The 17948-nt window shown below is 34.9% G+C and overlaps 1 long non-coding RNA gene across 15 annotated transcripts in view; it reads left to right on the forward strand.

Annotated features, from left to right (window-relative positions):
- Positions 1-17948, forward strand: part of LOC104005445 (uncharacterized) — a 346407-nt gene that overhangs the window by 254229 nt on the left and 74230 nt on the right. For 13 of the 15 annotated variants that reach the window (XR_010155471.1, XR_010155473.1, XR_010155469.1 and 10 more), the window contains one exon: positions 7106-7222. The exons of the other annotated variants lie outside the window; for them this stretch is intronic. This is a non-coding gene — a long non-coding RNA (uncharacterized LOC104005445). The remainder of the gene's footprint in view (positions 1-7105; positions 7223-17948) is intronic. 15 annotated transcript variants of the gene reach the window in all.

Consider the following 17948-nt stretch of genomic DNA (forward strand, 5'->3'; position numbering starts at 1 on the left):
GCCTGAACAGGCTAAGACAGATGTACTGTCAGTCCCTGGGGAAGTACAAGTTGTCCTCTTTCCCCATTTCTTTCCTGTGTATGCACTAGCCTTAGCTCTGCTCTTCTTTACATAATAATATTACAAAATAATTTCATTTACAGAATGATATCACTTTTGTTGTCAATATCAATATATTTTTTATACAAGGAATTAAAGAAAAACCTTGTGTAACATTTTTCTAGAGTCTTTCTCTTGGTTATGACTTTTTCACACATTTACACGTGTGACACATACATCACATGTGTAAATATGATGCATTTGCACACTGTTGCAAATAGCCAAAAATATTCCATTAATAAGATAATTTGCCTGGGCTTAGTGGCTCATGCCTGTAATCCTAGATTTTTGAGAGGCTGAAGAAGGTGGGAGGACTGCTTGAACACAGGAGTTCAAGACCAGCCTCGGCAATACAGTGAGACCCTGTCTCTACAAAAAATAAGAAATAAAATAGCCTGGTGTGGTAGTAGATACCTATCATCCTAGCTACTCAGGAGACTGAGGCAGAAGGATGGCTTGAGCCTGGGAGGTTGAGGCTGCGGTGAGTCACGTTCATGCCACTGTGCTCCAGCCTGGGTGACAGAGTGAGACTCTGTCTGGGGCGGAGGAGGGTGGAGGAAAGAAAGAAAGTGAGAAGAAAAGCTTTATATAGCAGAGTTGTCTCCATGTTTTCTGAACACTGTGCATCCCAGTCTAAATCAGTAATCATATTGTTGTAAAGTTCCTCAGGACCTGACTCTGTTTCTTAAGCAGAAAATAAATGTATTGACATATAAAGGGTAGCTCAGAAAATTAAAGAAATATTTGAAGAACAGTTGTGGGGCTGGACAAATATAAGAGCACTTCAGGCATCTAGGGAATAGAACATTATTATTAAATTATGTAACTCACTCTCTATGGGATAAATCAGCTAAAATGATCTTCAGTATTTAATTACTCCGCTCCAGGTTGACATCCTATAGGAAGTGCAACTGGACAAACATGAATCACTTGCCCACCTACTTTCTAGGAAAGCACAGAATCTCATGATGGATAATTTTGCTAAATAGTCCATCTATCAAAGTGAAATTGGGAGCTTTTACCAGAATACAGGAAAAGTAGATTGGCAAAAGCAACAGATTTCTATTACAACTGTTAACAATTTTAAAATAGTTTCATTACAAAGCTGTTGAATCCACAACACAGCTGCAATCTTAGATCAATATTTTCAGTGTCACTCCCCCACCTTAAAAAATCTGAATATGACATCAATTCATACTTTAGACAGTTAATTAGATTAAGACCACTACTTTATTGTGGCAGAAAAATAAAGTTTAATCTGAGATTTTAGACGTCTTCAAAATTAGAACAGGGAGGTTTGGTTGATCTTTGAAGAATTCATTCCTAAGGTAAGTGAAAAATAACATCTCGATACAAATAAATGTATCCATGAATGAAGGGTTAGCATGTACTCAGTATCTCAACCCTTTCTTGGAATGTGAGGAAGGCTACATCCTTACAGATCTGACGTTCTGAGACTCTCAGGGCACAGGAACTGATAATACTAAGGCATATCAGGCCTTCTTGCTCAGTGCATCTGGGGAGGCTATTGTAGTTCTAAGGTTATAAACATGCAAACATATACTGTCTTCTTCAAAGCTGCCTCCCCCTTGTCTCTCTTATTGGCAGCAGAAAGTAGAGCAGAGCTACAAATCATGCACAGCAATCTGGAGATACGGCAGGGCAGCCTCGTGTGGGAGTCCTAAATCTGACACCCTGGCCAGTCAGTGCCGGCCTCATTTTATTGACGGCATGTTCATCGTGCAGGCAATAGAAGCGGAAGGCTGCTTTCTGTCCTTGGCTTCTAACCACATGGTTGCATCCTGGTATGTTTTTCTATTTGTGTATATTTGAGAGAACAATAAGTTATGTTTATGCTTTCCTTTCAAGAAGGAGAGTCTATATTTTTCATCCTTGGACTTAATCAGAGCCTAATTTTTTGTAAAAAATTCATTTACTTGAAGTACAAAGCTATTGTGTGTTGCACTTGGGGTTTCTTTTTGTGTTGTTTTCTTTTGTTTTTGATAAAGAAGGATTCCAAGGCCAAAGTTTCCCAGTGTCATTTTAAGTAAGACCTGCAAAATATTCAGGGTCTTAGGTGAAAAAAAAAACACCAAGTAGAAAAAGTATTCTTCCTTACCACATGATCACTTTCAGCCTTGCTAGGTGGAAGGAAGTGGCTCTGTCAAGTCCATATTCCAGCAGGGCTCAAAATTTACATCCCTTTGCATATTTCCATTAAAAATAATATAAGCTTCCAATTCAAATGTATAATTTTGCATAATCATTGCTTCCCGTCTTCTCTTTGGGTCGGCTAAAATAAAAGGGAGGAGAAACCATTGTTTACAGAAAGTAAGCTTTAAATGGTTGAGCCATTTAAAATCACCATTTTTGTTAGTGAAATATAGTTCAACACTGAGTATTTTGTATGTTTCAAAGTAATATAAAATTATTCTGTACTAACAATGAAAATTAGAGAATAATTATGACTGAATGGCAACTAAAAACTAGATGGAAATAGGTAAATGGATAAACAAGTGTGAAGAAAGCTACACATCTCAAGGTTGGTCTTGGTGGTCATGACTGTAATCCCAGCACTTTGGGAGGCTGAGGCGGGTGGATCACTTGAGGCCAGGAGTTGGAGACCAGCCTGGCCAACATAGTCAAACCCCATGTCTACTAAAAATACAAAAAAATTAGCTGGGTTTGGGAGTGCATAACTGTATTCCCAGCTATTCAGGAGGCTGAGGCGTAAGAATTGCTTGAACCTAAGAGGCAGAGGTTGCAGTGAGCTGAGATCACACCACTGCACTCCAGCCTGGATAACAGAGTGAGAACCTGTCTCCAAAAAAAGAAAGAAAGTTACATATCCCAGAATATGGGAGCTTGGAAGGATTTTGGAATGAGTTTGTTTAATGGGTCTCTGAAGGCTATGGAGTCAAAGACAGTAAGCCAATTAGAGGGCACTGGGCAAACAGGCCCCAAATAGTAATCATATAGAACTAAGCCAAGTAGCAATCCTATACCCACTCTTAGACTATAGGCATTTGTTATCCTCAAGGGAAACTCCAAATTGGGTTCTTCTGCAAAGCAATAAACAGTTTGAGGAAAGTTAAGGTTCCGAATGTGGCTGTTGGTTCTAACAGTAAGATCATGGTCTGCTACAATTTGGATGTTTTTATCCCCTCCAAATCTCATGGTGAAATTTAATCTTCAATACAACAGTGTTGGGAGGTGAGACCTAATGGGTAATGTCTAGGTCATAGGGCTCCATGTTAATGAATGGATTATTATTTTTATTTTTATAATGGCAATACCACTAAAAAATAACTTTCAGGAGTGGATTCTTTCTCTTCCACTTTCTGCCATGTGAGGATACAATGTTAATCTCTGTTTGTTCTTGCACCTTCTTCCACGTGAGGATGCAGCAAAAAGGCCCTCATTGGACACCAGATGCAGGTGCCTTGATCTTGGACTTGCCAGCCTCCAGAGCTGTGAGAAACAAATTTATGTTCTTTATAAATTACCCACTCTGTTATTTTCGTTACAGCAGTACAAAATGCACTAGGATATAGTCATTCTGCCATTTGGTGGAAAGTGTAATAGCTGGTTAGCCAACAGGTCCAGGTCAGACCTCATAAAACACCATGTACACAGCCTGGTCAAATGTCCAACTTAGTAAAGAAAATCAAATGGAAACTGTACTACTGATTAAAGCAACAAAGAAAGTACCTAACATTCTTATTTCTTACAGTTAAGCTATGCTTATGAAAAGATCTAGCAGTATCAAGAAACTCAGATATAAGTCTACTCTAAAAGAAAACAAATAACTCTGCACACAAGTGAGAACTTAGTAAAATCCAGTCTATAATTAAAAATTTGAGAAAGTATTGCATTCCTAAAATAGAAAAAGTTTGGTATGTAAAAAAAAAAATCAGATAGCAACAAAACTGTCCCAGTTTAAAATAGTAAGGGATAAATTTTTAAAGAATGGGGAAAAGATAAAAATACAAATAAAAATATAAGATGTAAAGGACTGACAAAGGAGGTCCCTGAGTAATAAGAATCATGTATCAAAAAAAAGGAAACTGTCAAATAAATTATGAAAGAAAATTTCCTAGAGCTGAAAATAGGTATTAAAATTTAGATTCAAAGGGCTTTAAAGGCCCAGAAACATACATTTTTTAAAAAGTCAATCATCCTTAATCATATCTTTATGAAGTTTTAGAACTGCAACTTTTTGAAGGAAAATTATTCTCAGCTTAGAATTCTATAATAGTCAAACTACAAATCAAATGCAAATCTTAAAAAATGTGCAATACATAGAATAACATTGGGCCTTTGTTTTAACAAAACCATTCTTTAAAAGTTACTTCAGAGCTTGGCTTGGTAGCACACTCCTGTAATCCCAGCTACTCAGGAGGCTGAGGCAGGAAGATTGCTTGAGCCCAGGAGTTCCAGGTGGCAGTGAGCTATGATCACATCTGTGAATGGTCACAGCACTCCAGCCTGGGAGATAAAGCAAGACTACATCTCTAAAAATAAATAAATAAATAAATAAATTACCTCAGGATACGCTCTGGAAAAATCAAAGAGTATTTCAAGAAAAGGGGAACACACGAGGTCAGGAAACAGTGGATCCAACCATCAGAGTTATGATGAGAAGCACTGAAATGGCAGCTGAACTTGTGACCTAAATCACAACCATGTGGATTAAAACAAGAGGAAGCGATTCTTCATGAAAGAGGTTTACAGAAAACGTGAAACTACAGAATGGCTAGTAAGATCAAACATTTAGGAAAACACAAATACGTAAGGCAAATCATGACTAAAAAAAAAAGGAAAGAAAGGAAAAAACAGTTATAAATTCTTGGAAAAATGTAACATTTCACAAAAAGTCATGGTCCAATTTTGAAGCAATGTAACCTGCATGATGGTTTCAGGCAATTATGAAAGATAATTTATTTTAATGTGATGCTAAGAAAATTCTCCTGTGTGTGACACAAGAGTGCAGAAATTGGATCAGAGACAATTAAATGCAATCTACCTATAATACTTTCTTGGACAACAAAAAATACTTATATAATTTTAAAAAGTAAAACAGACTTTTTAGCATCAACCCAAGGACAGTGTGTGTTAAGTCTGCTTGCAGTTGGAATAGAAAGTAACAGTTAATATTCAATACCTCAACAATATAAAAGTTGAAGTGTGACGGACATAAGATAGTGTATTTACATGGAAGAGAGAGGAGAAGGAAAAATCATGCCAAGAGAAAACACTAAGTGTTAATAGTCATAATGTAAATAGTTAAAATTGCAGTTGAAGTATTTTAATGTTAAAATTTTAACCAAATTATAATGCATTACAATATATTTATATATATTATTATATATAATATTATGTATAATGTCTATTTTTATATATATAGTAGTATTGGAGAAGAAAATTTTTAAAAGTAGTATGAGCAAATCAAATCCTTATTGTGCACACTGGGAAGAAAGTAGAAATTTTGTACAATTGACAGATCAAGAAATAGTTGTATAATTATATTACTTAAGATTTTTAGGGTTTTTCATTCTAAACAGTGGAACACAAGTTGAAGAAGAGGGAGGCAATAAGCTGTAGCTTTTTAATAGTGAGTTTTTCTGTACAGTTTTGATTAGTTATCAGGGCCATCTATTACTCCAGTAAATATTGAAATAGAAAAAAAAGGATAGAATTATATGAAAAAATAATAATGGCCTTTATTGCTTTATGGTGAGATTACAGATTTTTTAATTTACTTTTTGCATTGAAAACACTTGCAATAATGTATATATATTTTTGATGATAAGAAATTCAGAAGTATCCACAAATAATTTTTTTAAATAATATTTCATTGTCTACAATGTGTTGTGTAATTTGACAGAAATTTTTATGCTTTTTATCTATTCTGTGAAATGATTTATCCATTTGCATTCCCACATGAATAAACTGAGGCTCATTGAAACTTTTTAACTAACACAGGTTCACATAAAAATATGCCATTGCTTCAAGCCTAACTTTTGGCTTCTCAAAATAGCTCACCACACTCTATCTCCAAAAGCTTATGACATGTGTGGGGATGTGACTGGTAATCTTACAAAATAGGGACCTGAAAGATTTACTGCAATTTACCCGAATGAAAACTGATTTAACACTCACTACCCACATTAAGATGATTTTTAAAAAATAGCTGTTACCATAATTAACCCAGATTTATAAATCATCTCTAAAAAAATCTGGCCCCATTGATCCAATCGGTTTCTGCACACTCAATTACTGAAGCTGAACATTCTGAATAGACTTGCCTGCCCCTTTGTGGTTCTGTTGTGTTGACCTTACCCTTGTTAAAAGTGTGTATTCTTTATTAGACTGCTCATCTTTAAATTCCTCTCTTCAGCATTTGTTAGTTGTGTGACACTGATATTCCCATTTTGAGACCTTCATTCTTCAACTATAAAATAAAAATTTAAAAAGTACTGCAGTTGAAAATGTCAATTGTCTTCCAAACATCTATTCATCCCTTTTTCATTGCCAACAGAACCCCAATTTGAGGTCTGGAAATATGATCAGCTAAATGTATACTACATCTTTCTGGCTGCCTTAAAGCTAAGGGTTGCCATGTAACAGTTGCAACCAACAAGGTGTAAGTGGAAGTTGGCTGTGGGTTTTTGAGAAAGCTTACTCTTTCTTGATATGAACAACAACAAAAAAAGATATGGTTTAGACTGTCCTACCTATCTCTATTTTACTTGCTTCAAATAAGGACGCAGTGCAAAAAGCCAGGTCTGCAATATTGTGAGCATGTGGAGGTAGGTGTCGTGGAAAGGACAAGAGAATTGCAAAAGTTCTAACTTTGATATAAACAAGATGTCAGCTGCTTAACCTTTAAATTTTGTGTGACATAAGAAAAAATAATGGGTCTAAGCCAGTAGAAGTGGTCTTCTGCCATTTGTGGCCTAATTAATTGCTTTCTCTCTCTCTCTCTTTTTTTTTTTTTTGACAGGATTTTGCTCTATTGCCTAAGCTGGAGTGCAATGACATACGATTGCTTACTGCAGCCTCCAACTCCTGAGCTTAAGCAATCCTACCACCTAACCCTCCTAAGTAGCTGGGACTACAGGTACTTTTCACCTTGTCTGGCCAATTTTTAATTTTTTTCATTTTGTTTTTGTACAGACAATGTCTGGCTCTGTTGCCCAGGTTGATCTTGAACTCCTGGCCTCAAACCATCATCCTCCTTTGGCCTCCCAGGTGCTGGGTTTACAGGGTGACTCACTCCACCCAGATGTGGCCAAATGAATTTCTAATGGATTCTAATGTCTTTTTCACAGGATTAAATAAAACAATACATATAAATAATTAAGATTAGGGCCAAGTACATAGTGCATAATAATTATTGGCTACAATGGGGTTAAAGGAGGAAATTTTAATGTGGCATAGAAATTTGCACCTTGAAATTCAGCCTTTTTATCTCATTGCTCAGGAAACAAATGTTCAGAGCATGAAATCACTTGATCAAGATAATTCATGTGATCTTTATTTCTCTTCATAAGTTACTGTTATGAAATGTGCTATTTATTAATCATCTGCTATGTAACAGGTATTCTACAAAAGTCCGGGTATAGAGTAATGCCCTCATAAAACTTCCTTATAGTGTCACACATTCTGGGTCTAAAACTTGAATTAAACCCATTGAAGATTTAATTACATCAAATATTAAAAAGCGTTGATACTCAGGTTTAGCTTGAATCTTAGCAGAGAGGATATGGTCTAATTAAACCACTAACTACATCTGCTATTTATATCCATTAACTTTAATTTTATAGTGTAGTTCATAGAACCAAAGAAATGGCTGAGATGCCAGGCTTGGTTAGGGTAGAAACAATGGCTAATCCAATCATCCAGGTTGTAGGAGTCAGCCTAACCTCAGCATTGACACTAGACTATATCAACTCCAACTCTTGTTTTTTCTGTTCTTGAATTCTTCCACTTGACCCAGAAACTAGAAGGGGCTGGGGAACGGGATGGATTGTTCTAATTTGAATGACATATTCACTCCTTGGCTAAGAGAGGTACATCATCTTGACTGACAGTCCACCATATTGCTCACAATGGGAGTGAAGTTACTCCCCAGGAGGAGATTAGTGTGCCACCTCCAAAAGAAAGTGGAATGCAGAACAATTACCTATGCAATTACTGAAACCAGAGCTCTAGCAAAAAGTATAAAATAAAAATGAGAGACTATGGAACTTAGATAACACCCTGGTTCTGAATGGGAGGGGGGCGGTAGAGCTCAAAAAGAAAATATTAGAACCCTAGCCAAGTCCCAGAATTACCTTAGTCAGTCCCTGTGTATCAGCCTGTGGTATTTTGTGATGGAAAAGGAAAAACAGTAACCCTGCCTTCTTACTGTTTTTGGTATACCTTACCAATTCTCTTTTATATTCCAAGAAGTTCTTGCCTGAAATATGTAATAGTTAAGTGTTGTTTTTCTCCTTGCTTATATTGACTTTGTGAAAAGAGCTTATGAAATGAAGTGTTGCTCAGTCTTAGAAAACTAGGCCAGGTATCCAATTAGCATATCTCTCTTGCTCACATGACTATCAGGATGATTAAGGAGCGTTCCTTCTAGCAGAGAAAAAGGTCTTCTGAGCTGGGAGTCAGTTTGACAGACTAGTCTTTCATTGACCCCCTTCAGCTCTCCTTTATTTTACCCTTGATTTTTAAGGAGGGTGCTTTTACTGTTCTTTATATCACTCTTGCTGTCATTGTTACTGCAGTTGAGAATGCTTTGATTCCCCCTCTGTGTTTAAATTCTTTATCTTCTTCTATTTCACACATTCAATGTTGTAGCCAATTGCCAATTCTGTTTGGGCAATTCATTGATGCATAACACTTTTAAGCAGGGTGTAACTGAAAGGGCAAACTTTTGTAAAAGATTATTATTAAAGATAAACACTTTGGATGGATGGATGGATGGTTGGGTGGATGGATAGATGGATGCCACAGACCCTGTAAGTACACTGTGCAGAACCCCTTATGCTCATTTCTCATTTCTGAGTGTCTTTTCTCCTGTTTCAGTGCGTCCTTGATCTCAATCAGCTGTACCTGAAAGTCATATTTGGCACACTCTCCTAGGGCAACTGGGACACTTCCCATAGTCATGGGCAACCAGAAGTGCTTGGGAGTTTACATCAGTCTCTCACCTTGAGGACTTCAATCAGTGGCTGTATGTTGTGGAAGTATAAAGTCCCAGGATCTGATGAGATCAGAATGAAGCTACATTTAATAGGGCTTGGCCTGAAATCATACCCTTGCTTGGCTTCTTCCCCTTCAGTGTCATGTGCAAAATCCCAAGAAAAGAACTAGTTAATTTGTCTAAGAACCTCAGAAAACACTGGCACAGATAGTGAAGAAGAGGAAAAGTAGTATAAGATGAAGTTGGAAAGAGACTTAAGAGTCAGATCATGCCAAGACTTATAAGGAGTCTGAGTATTATTCAAAGCATCGCAGTTCACACCTACTAGCCTTTTCTCCTTCATAGGAAAAACTGCAGAATGGTAGCCACAATGGGTAGTTGCCATGGTAGTGAGGACAAGTAGCCAATATTTACGGTATTGTCATTGCTGGTAAAGGAAGCATAGGGTATGCAACTAATTTTCTAATGCAATTGGTGCAATTGTTAGCCAGGTTGTACCAAAGGAATCTTCCTATTCTTCATCACAAAATAATTATCCTTAAAAAGAGCTTGGAATCAAGAATCCAGAGATATAGTGCTAATATTCAAGAGTTTTCACATTATGCTAAATTTAGCCAAATGTTGCAAAATCATGGTTAAGTTGACATAGGCCCCTGTCTAAGCTGCAACTCCTGGTTGAACACATCAATAATGGTGTTTAAGCATCCCAAATTCGACTGATGGCAGAGAAGCCAAATTGATCATTTTGATGTAAAATGACCTTCATTTGCTTCTGTTATGGTTCTGTTCTCTAGGGAAGAACAAATAATTTCTAACCTATGCTTAGCTAGGATGTGACGCTTTATTATCAATTTATTGATAAGGATTATGGTGTACTATAGATTATTATTTATTTATCTTATGTTAGTTTATCACCACTTACAATCTGCTAACTTTTCTAAAAATTATCAATAGAATTAGTTTTATTTTTTCATTGCATTAAGAAGCACATTTTTAAATAATCTGAAATTGTTTTTACATAAACATAATTTAAGATTTAGATAACACTACATTTTGTTAGTGCAGGCTTGGCCTCCATGCTTACTAAAACATAGGTAGTTTAATTAGCTGATCACAATATGGTATATGACTATTAGATGAGAATATGTTTTAAAATTTGTTTTAATATCCTGTAAGAGAAGGCAAATCAACAAGCATGTGGAGAGAAATTCTTTTCTTGATCTACTTACTTTTCAATATATTTTGGCACATAGGACCATTATTCACAGGATCCAATTTATTTCAACTTACAACTTATTAGTAATAATAATATATGTAGCTTTATATCTTTATGTGAAAATCCCAATTATGACTTAAGTGTGAGTGTCATATCCTGCAATTTCACAGATACTTAGAAGTGATAGATGAAAATCATATATATTCTTCTTGTTTACTGAAGATATTTAACACCAGAAAAAGATTAAGGAAAAAGAAACACTCTCCGTATGTATTCATACATTTTTAATGAGAAAAAAAAAGAAATAAGCTCTGTCAAAGTGCTATTTGTAGCTATTTCCAAATTTAATTTTATGTTTTAAAAAGTTTTTGAAGTCCCACCTAAGATAACATCTGTGAGGCCAGAAATAAATAAAATCCAAGTGTATTTAAAAGAAACTAAGGATTTAAAGGTGAGCAGAAACTGAAGTGGATAAAAATTCGTCTTTTCAATTTACTTGGTGTTCATTTTGGGAAATTAGCCTCGTGACCCCCAGCCTAAATGACATGATCCAGTGAGGTTGCTAAATTAGTGTGATAAGACCCCTGGAATTGAGGAAGTTTCAAGAAAGGATGCTGAAAATCTATCATACATTGAGCTACTGTAGATTAATGATTAATGGCATTATCTTATTTACTGCTAAGAACAACTGTATACATTAGATATTATTATCTTCATTTTATAGAAGAGACACCAGGTGTTGGAGAGGCTCATGACTTAACATAGCTATTAATCAGCAGAGGTAGATTTAAAATCTGAATCCAAATCCAGAAATCACAAAGCTAGCATATCCCCTCTAGTACCAGCCTAGTAATTGTGATTTATGTGCTTAATAAGAAATCAGATCTATTTTCATGAACACTATGTTTAATAAATCATTTTATTGAATCAGAGGTCCTAACTGTCTAGCCTGAACTAACCAACTGGGTTCTAGTAATCAAGCAATTAAAGACAATAGTTTGGAATTGTAGGTGACATAAGGCAGGTAAATAAGAAGGAATCATTCCTGGTTTTGCATAGCCACATACAGAGCACAGTGCCTAGAGCAGAGCATTGCAGATCCATTGAATGGGGAGTGCTTTTAAGAATCCATCTAGTGTGCCTAGAAAAGAAACAGGAAAGAAATCACAAACTGTTAACAGATAGAATAATTTACTAAAAATGTCGTACTGCCTGTCACTGGTTTATTATAAGTAGCATAATTCAAATGAAACCTACATGGGCTCCAAAATGTTACACCTAGAATACAGCAAGATTTGACGATGACTACCCTAAATGATATATGATCAGTCCATTTTCCTTTGCTATAAAGGAATGCCTGAGACTAGGTAATTTATAAAGAAAAGAGGTTTATTTGGCTGACAGTTCTACAGGCAGTGCAAGCATAGCACCAGCCTCTGCTCAGCTTCTGGTGAAGCCTCAGGAAGCTTTTATTCATGACAGAAGGTAAACAGGGAGCAGACATGTCACATGGGGAGAAAGAGAGGAAGAGAGAAGGCAGGCCAGGCGCTTTAAACAACCAGCTCTCACGTGAACCTGAGCTCACTCATTACTGTAGGAAGGGCACAAGCAATTCATGAGAATCTGACCTCATGACCCAAACACCTCTCATTAGGCCCTACCTCCAACACTGGGGATCATATTTCAACATAAGATCTGTAGGGGACAAGCATCAAAACTAAATCAATATAGTTCACCAAACACATGCACAGTGATTCTTAGTCAACATCAGGTTGGCAGATCTACCCTGTGAGATTTATCTAGCTATTTAATAACTGCCAACATACTACTTTTTAATCTGACTTTAAATCAAATCATCACGTATATTATACCAGAAAGCAAATTAGAATTACATGTTATTAATTTACCAAGGAAAGCCATGTGCCAAAAACATCTTTTGGAATACAGGAAAATTGATCAGAAATTTAACTTCTAATTTAATATTGGTTCCCCATTTATTGGTAGTAAACTATAAATGCTAATATCCAATGGTAGGATTAGGATGAGACTCTTTGACCTAGAACAAGAGGATGAGGCATTTGCGCTCAGCTTTGTAGAAAGCTTTGTAGCTTGGGAACAAACAAATCCTCATCATTAGCAGTTCAGTTTCTTCAACTTCTCTTTCTCTTTTTCTTCGCCTATCAATCTTATAAGGTTTCTTTCTCTCCTGTTCCATTCAAAGATCTTTGCTCTAATAAAAAGCACAATTTAAGAAGTTTTCTCATTCTGGATATACTTTTTACTGCCCAAAGTACAGCACAGAGAATTAAGTTTTCAAAAACCAAGTGATATAAAAGAAAGAAAAAGAGATTAAAGAACATGAAAGTGCTACAGAGACTCAATAAAATATATGTAGTTTTTTTAACTCTGAATTTTCCTCTTTTGAAGACAATCAAGATCTTTTAAAACACAGTATCTTAAATTATTTTTTATTTGTATCAGTTCTCCATTAAGTTATGAATATATATTTTTAAAACAGCTTTGGAAAAATACATTTTCTGTTTTATTTTGTTCTACAAAATATAGATAGAATACGTCTCCGAAAGATACTATTTTCCTAGTACACAGGATATGAAATCTCAAAAAAGTATAAAAAAAGAATACAAAGCTTATAGGCTTGTGATGGGACTTAGGAGAAAAGTTTGGACAAAGGGACAAGCATACAATGCATCTTCCTTCTCTTCAGACAGAAACAGTATTAATACCAAAAGAACATGTAAAAGTGAGCAATTCCCTCTGTATTCACACAATCCAAGCGAGTGTGAATGATAATGGGATCTTGAATCTCTCGTAACAGACATCAGTAAAAAAACAACTATGTCCTGTCAGCCTTATAACAAAGGAGCTTATTAAGATAAATGATACTTTTAAGATAACATCTACCATAATATGCTACACTTGGTATTCAAATGTAAAACAGGCCAAAGTCAATATATCCATTGTTCTCCCTCTTAATTCTTTGCCTTAATCTCCTTCACAACAAATAAAATTGTAAAGCAAATCAACTGCTCAAAACTAACAGTGCCACTTGTCCTATGTCAAAATTTGTCTAGGACAGTCTAAATTCAAATATTCAATTCTTCTATGGACAATGCAAATTTAGTTATATCCTGCTTCCTTTTAACAGCCTTGATAGGAATTTCAAAACACTGGAGATTAACTGAGTAAATTATGATTCAACTCTATAATATATAGTATGCAACTAAAAAGAATATCTAATGATAAAAGAAAATATTTATTTTGCTAAATGCAAAAAGCAAGTTACATAATTTTATATTCAATATGTCTACATTTTATAGAACTATACAGATACAATAAAAGACCACAAGGTCATATGCCAAAATATTAATACTAATTTTTTAAAATGATAGACTTCCAGGTATCTTATATGATTGACTTGCATTTCTTTTGATCTCAATCAGAGTAGTTGAATTATTTTCTTGTGAAAATGTACTATCCTTGTTTTTGTTTCTGTATGTTTTCTCTATGTAAATCCTAGCTTTTTCAAATAACCATTCAAATTCTTATGCTTTGTATTTTATTTTCCTGAACATACCAGCTAATGTAAAATAATCTTTCTTTCCAATTCTTGAAACCAAATGTATGCTCCTTAAGGGAAGAATCTATAACAATTTGTACTTCCCACAGCAACTATATTAGCAGAGAAAAATGATTTGGTAAATAAATACCTGTGAGATTAAAAAGAAAATCTTAAGGATGTAATGAGATTTGCATACACACAGACACACTCTCACACTTTTCTTTAAGAGGAGGCTCTTCAGTCCTATTTATTTCACCCAACTCTCATCAAGTTTCATTTTGCACTGAGCTTTCTGTTAGTTCCTTTCAGAATATTCTTATGATTATTCCCTTTATTTATTAGAATTATTTATTCCACCTAAAGAAAGAAAACAATTAGTAAGAACCATACTAACTGTTCCCTAGATCCTTTTTAAAACCATTTGGACATATAAAGAGATTTTGTTTTCCTTTAACCCACATGGACTTCCTACAGTGAAATGCATTTTGTTCACTGAATTACGCAGCTGACATATTCATGTTAATCACTTCAACAAAACCAAAGCAAACATTGCAGTTCTCCAAGAATGTCTTACATTGAATGCTGATAAGTTAACTGTGATGTGCAGGTTTTTCTTTTTTTTTTTTCCTGTGGCGTCTATTTAACTCAATATTGTCAAAATAACAGTGTCTTTTACTTGTGCTTTTCCAAGTTACTCTAGTTAATGATGCTTTCATTGTTTCTGAAATTATCCATCAAACATGATTTTAGTGACATCTGTATAAGTTCACAGAGCTGAATTGCCTTCTAAATTATATCCACTCATTCCCAGGGATTTAATTATACATCTCAAAAATTGAATAATAAGACCAAAAGACATCTGAAAGTTTTTAGTAAGGCGAAAACTTACTTGATGTAGCTGCTCTCACTGTGAGAACAAGAAAGATCACTTAATTGATAATAAGACCTATTCTATTATTATAATTCAATAAAGGATAGAAAAAGGAAGCTAGGTGAGTAAAGGAAACATGTCCGTTACTCAGATGCCTCTTCTGTCTTTTAGATTGAAGAAGTAAGGCCTATATGTGCCTAGTGGACTACAAGTATCTTTCAGATGACCAAGTATCTTTCTGTTTACAAGTAGCATTGTGACTACTGACATTTCTTTCATAATCATATAATTATTTGCAATAATTGTGATGACTTTCTCAGAAATTTATTTTTTAAACTGTAAAATTAAATAAAACTATATCCTAGACTTTTTATACATTTACAGTGGTCCAGTGATATAAGAATATGATGTATATTGAGTTATCATATTGACATCAAAACATACAGTTTTGTAAGAATGAAATTTCGAATCCAAATCAAGCATTTTTTACCAAATAAAATGTCAATAATTGTTTCTATTATTATAGATCATAGAAAAAAATCATTAAATATAGAATTGCACCAAGAAATGCAAAATATTTCCCAACCTGTATGTGTCCCTCTGATTCTAACTAGATAATGTTATTTTGGGTAACTATTTAAAATTAGTTAATACTTATTCAAATTCACCTGTTACTGGAAGTTGTACCTTGTCTGAAAAAATAAACCTTTAGTTTATAAGATATGCATTTTATAACTGATCCAACCCCAAAATTAATTACAATTCAAAGCCAGGTTTCCCAGTTAATAACAGTGAGGGAAAGGTCTGGTTTTCGATCTATGCAAGCTTTATTGTTTGCCATAGTATTCTGTAATGTGCACTTAAATTATCTTGCTCTTAAGAGTGCATTCATCAAAGACATTGCCCATGCCATTACCAAGGTATTACCCACTCTGTCTAACTTTCTAATGAGGGCCTTAACTCCCAGAGAAACAAGAAGGGAAACTCTGGATAGATTGGCGAAACCCTTCACCAGTGATAGGAAAACAACATCAAAGGTCGTTTATTAGGCTGGGTCCAATGTAGCATGTTCATCTCTAGAGGGCATTACATGTGTAACAATACATAGCATAAACTATCATTATCCCTTATTAGAAAATTGAAATTGTCTTGTCTCTGGCCTATATAGCTGTAGCTTTTAGCCTTTCAAAATTATCATCTTCTCTGAAACTCATGCTCTCTTTAATAAAAAAAAATAGATGAATGTAACTGCCTTGAATTAAAAGACAAACTCTATATTATTATATGCTAAGAGTTTGACTCCTTAGCTTATTCACAAAATGCCTAGTTTTATTAGACTTTTTCTTTCCTTCTCATCATTTCTCTCCATATGTTTTTATAACTAATTGTTCCACCTTTTGACAACTCTACATCATTTACTCAGCGTGGTATGTAAGTTTCTTGGGACTGCTGTAGTAAGTTCCCACAAACTGGGTGGTTTAAACAGTAGAAATTTATTCTCTCACAGTTTAGAAGCTAAAAGTCTGAAATTGGGGATTCTGAAGGAAAATGTGTTTCATGCCTCTCTCCCAGCTTCTGAGGGTTTTGAACAATCTTGTGTGTTCCTTGGCTTGCAGTTGCCATCACTCACATCTCTTCCACCAAAGTCACATGGCTGTCTTCCTTCTCTGTGTGTGTCTGTATTCTGCCATGGTGTTATTTTCTTTCTGGATATGTCTCTTCTCGTCCCTTCTCTTGTTTTAGCACATGAGGTGTATTGAATTAAGGGCCTCCAGCATGACTCCATCTACTAAGTTACATCAGAATTATATCTTCAAAGATCCTATTGCCCAATAAGGTCCCATCCACAGGTACTGGGGTTAAGACTTCGACATATTTTGGGGGAGAACACAATTCAACCCACAACAAATGGGATAGCATTTAAGCTCCCTTCTATTTTTGCTTATTTTCTTTTCTCATTCTCTCATGTCTTATCTCTATTTCCATCAAGACAAGCTTCTTCTACCTGATCTTTAAATTCCAGATCAAATATCCGTTCTTTTTATAGCTTCCCATACCCTTCTTGAGGTAGACCCATTCTTTTGTCATATGAATTTTAACATGATAATTTTCATACAATCCTCAGAACAAGAGTTACAGTACCATGTCTAGTACATAGTATGTTCTCAAAAAATGGCTTTTAAATAAATAAATGGCACTTATATTTCATTATACTTACAATAATCTATTTGGATTTGTGCCCCCACCCAAATCTCATGTTGAATTGGAGGAGGAGACTGGTGGGAGGAGATTGGATCATGGGGGAAAATTTCCCCCTTGCTGTTCTCATAATAGTGAGTGAGCTCTCATGAGATATGATGGTTTAAAAGTGTGTGATAATTCCCCCCTTCACTGCCTCTCTCTCCTGGCACCACGTGAAGAAGGTCCTTCCTTCCCTCTCACCTTCCACCATGATTGTAAGTTTCTTAAGGCCTTCCAGTCATGCTTCCTGTTACAGCTGTGGAACTATGAGTCAATTAAATCTCTTTTCTTCATAAATTACCCAGTCTCAGGTAGTTCTTTAGGCAGTGTACAAATGGACTAATACAGCATGTAAGACTATGTCTTATATATATACTTATGACAATTCTTAATAATATTTATCCATTCAAATTAAATAATTGTGTAAAAATTGTTATTGAATCATTTATCTGTACATTAAATACTTAAGAATCACCTTTCCTATCTTTTTTCTAGAAATGGACAAAATTATTTCTCATAATTAAAAACATGTGCTTTTAGAGTCTTTACCTTCCTGCCATATCTTTCACTTTAGTAGATTTGTCTGTTATTTTAATTGAAGATAAACAATGAACATAATGTTTAACTTATGCCAAAATATAATCTGGAAAAATGCAAAATATTATTTAAGTATCTGTATTGTTAAACAGAGAATTATTAGAGGAGTATAAACCACAAAATATTATTAGGAAGTTATATG

This window comes from Pan troglodytes, chromosome 2 (genome assembly GCF_028858775.2).
Source record: "Pan troglodytes isolate AG18354 chromosome 2, NHGRI_mPanTro3-v2.0_pri, whole genome shotgun sequence".
NCBI lineage: Eukaryota > Metazoa > Chordata > Mammalia > Primates > Hominidae > Pan > Pan troglodytes.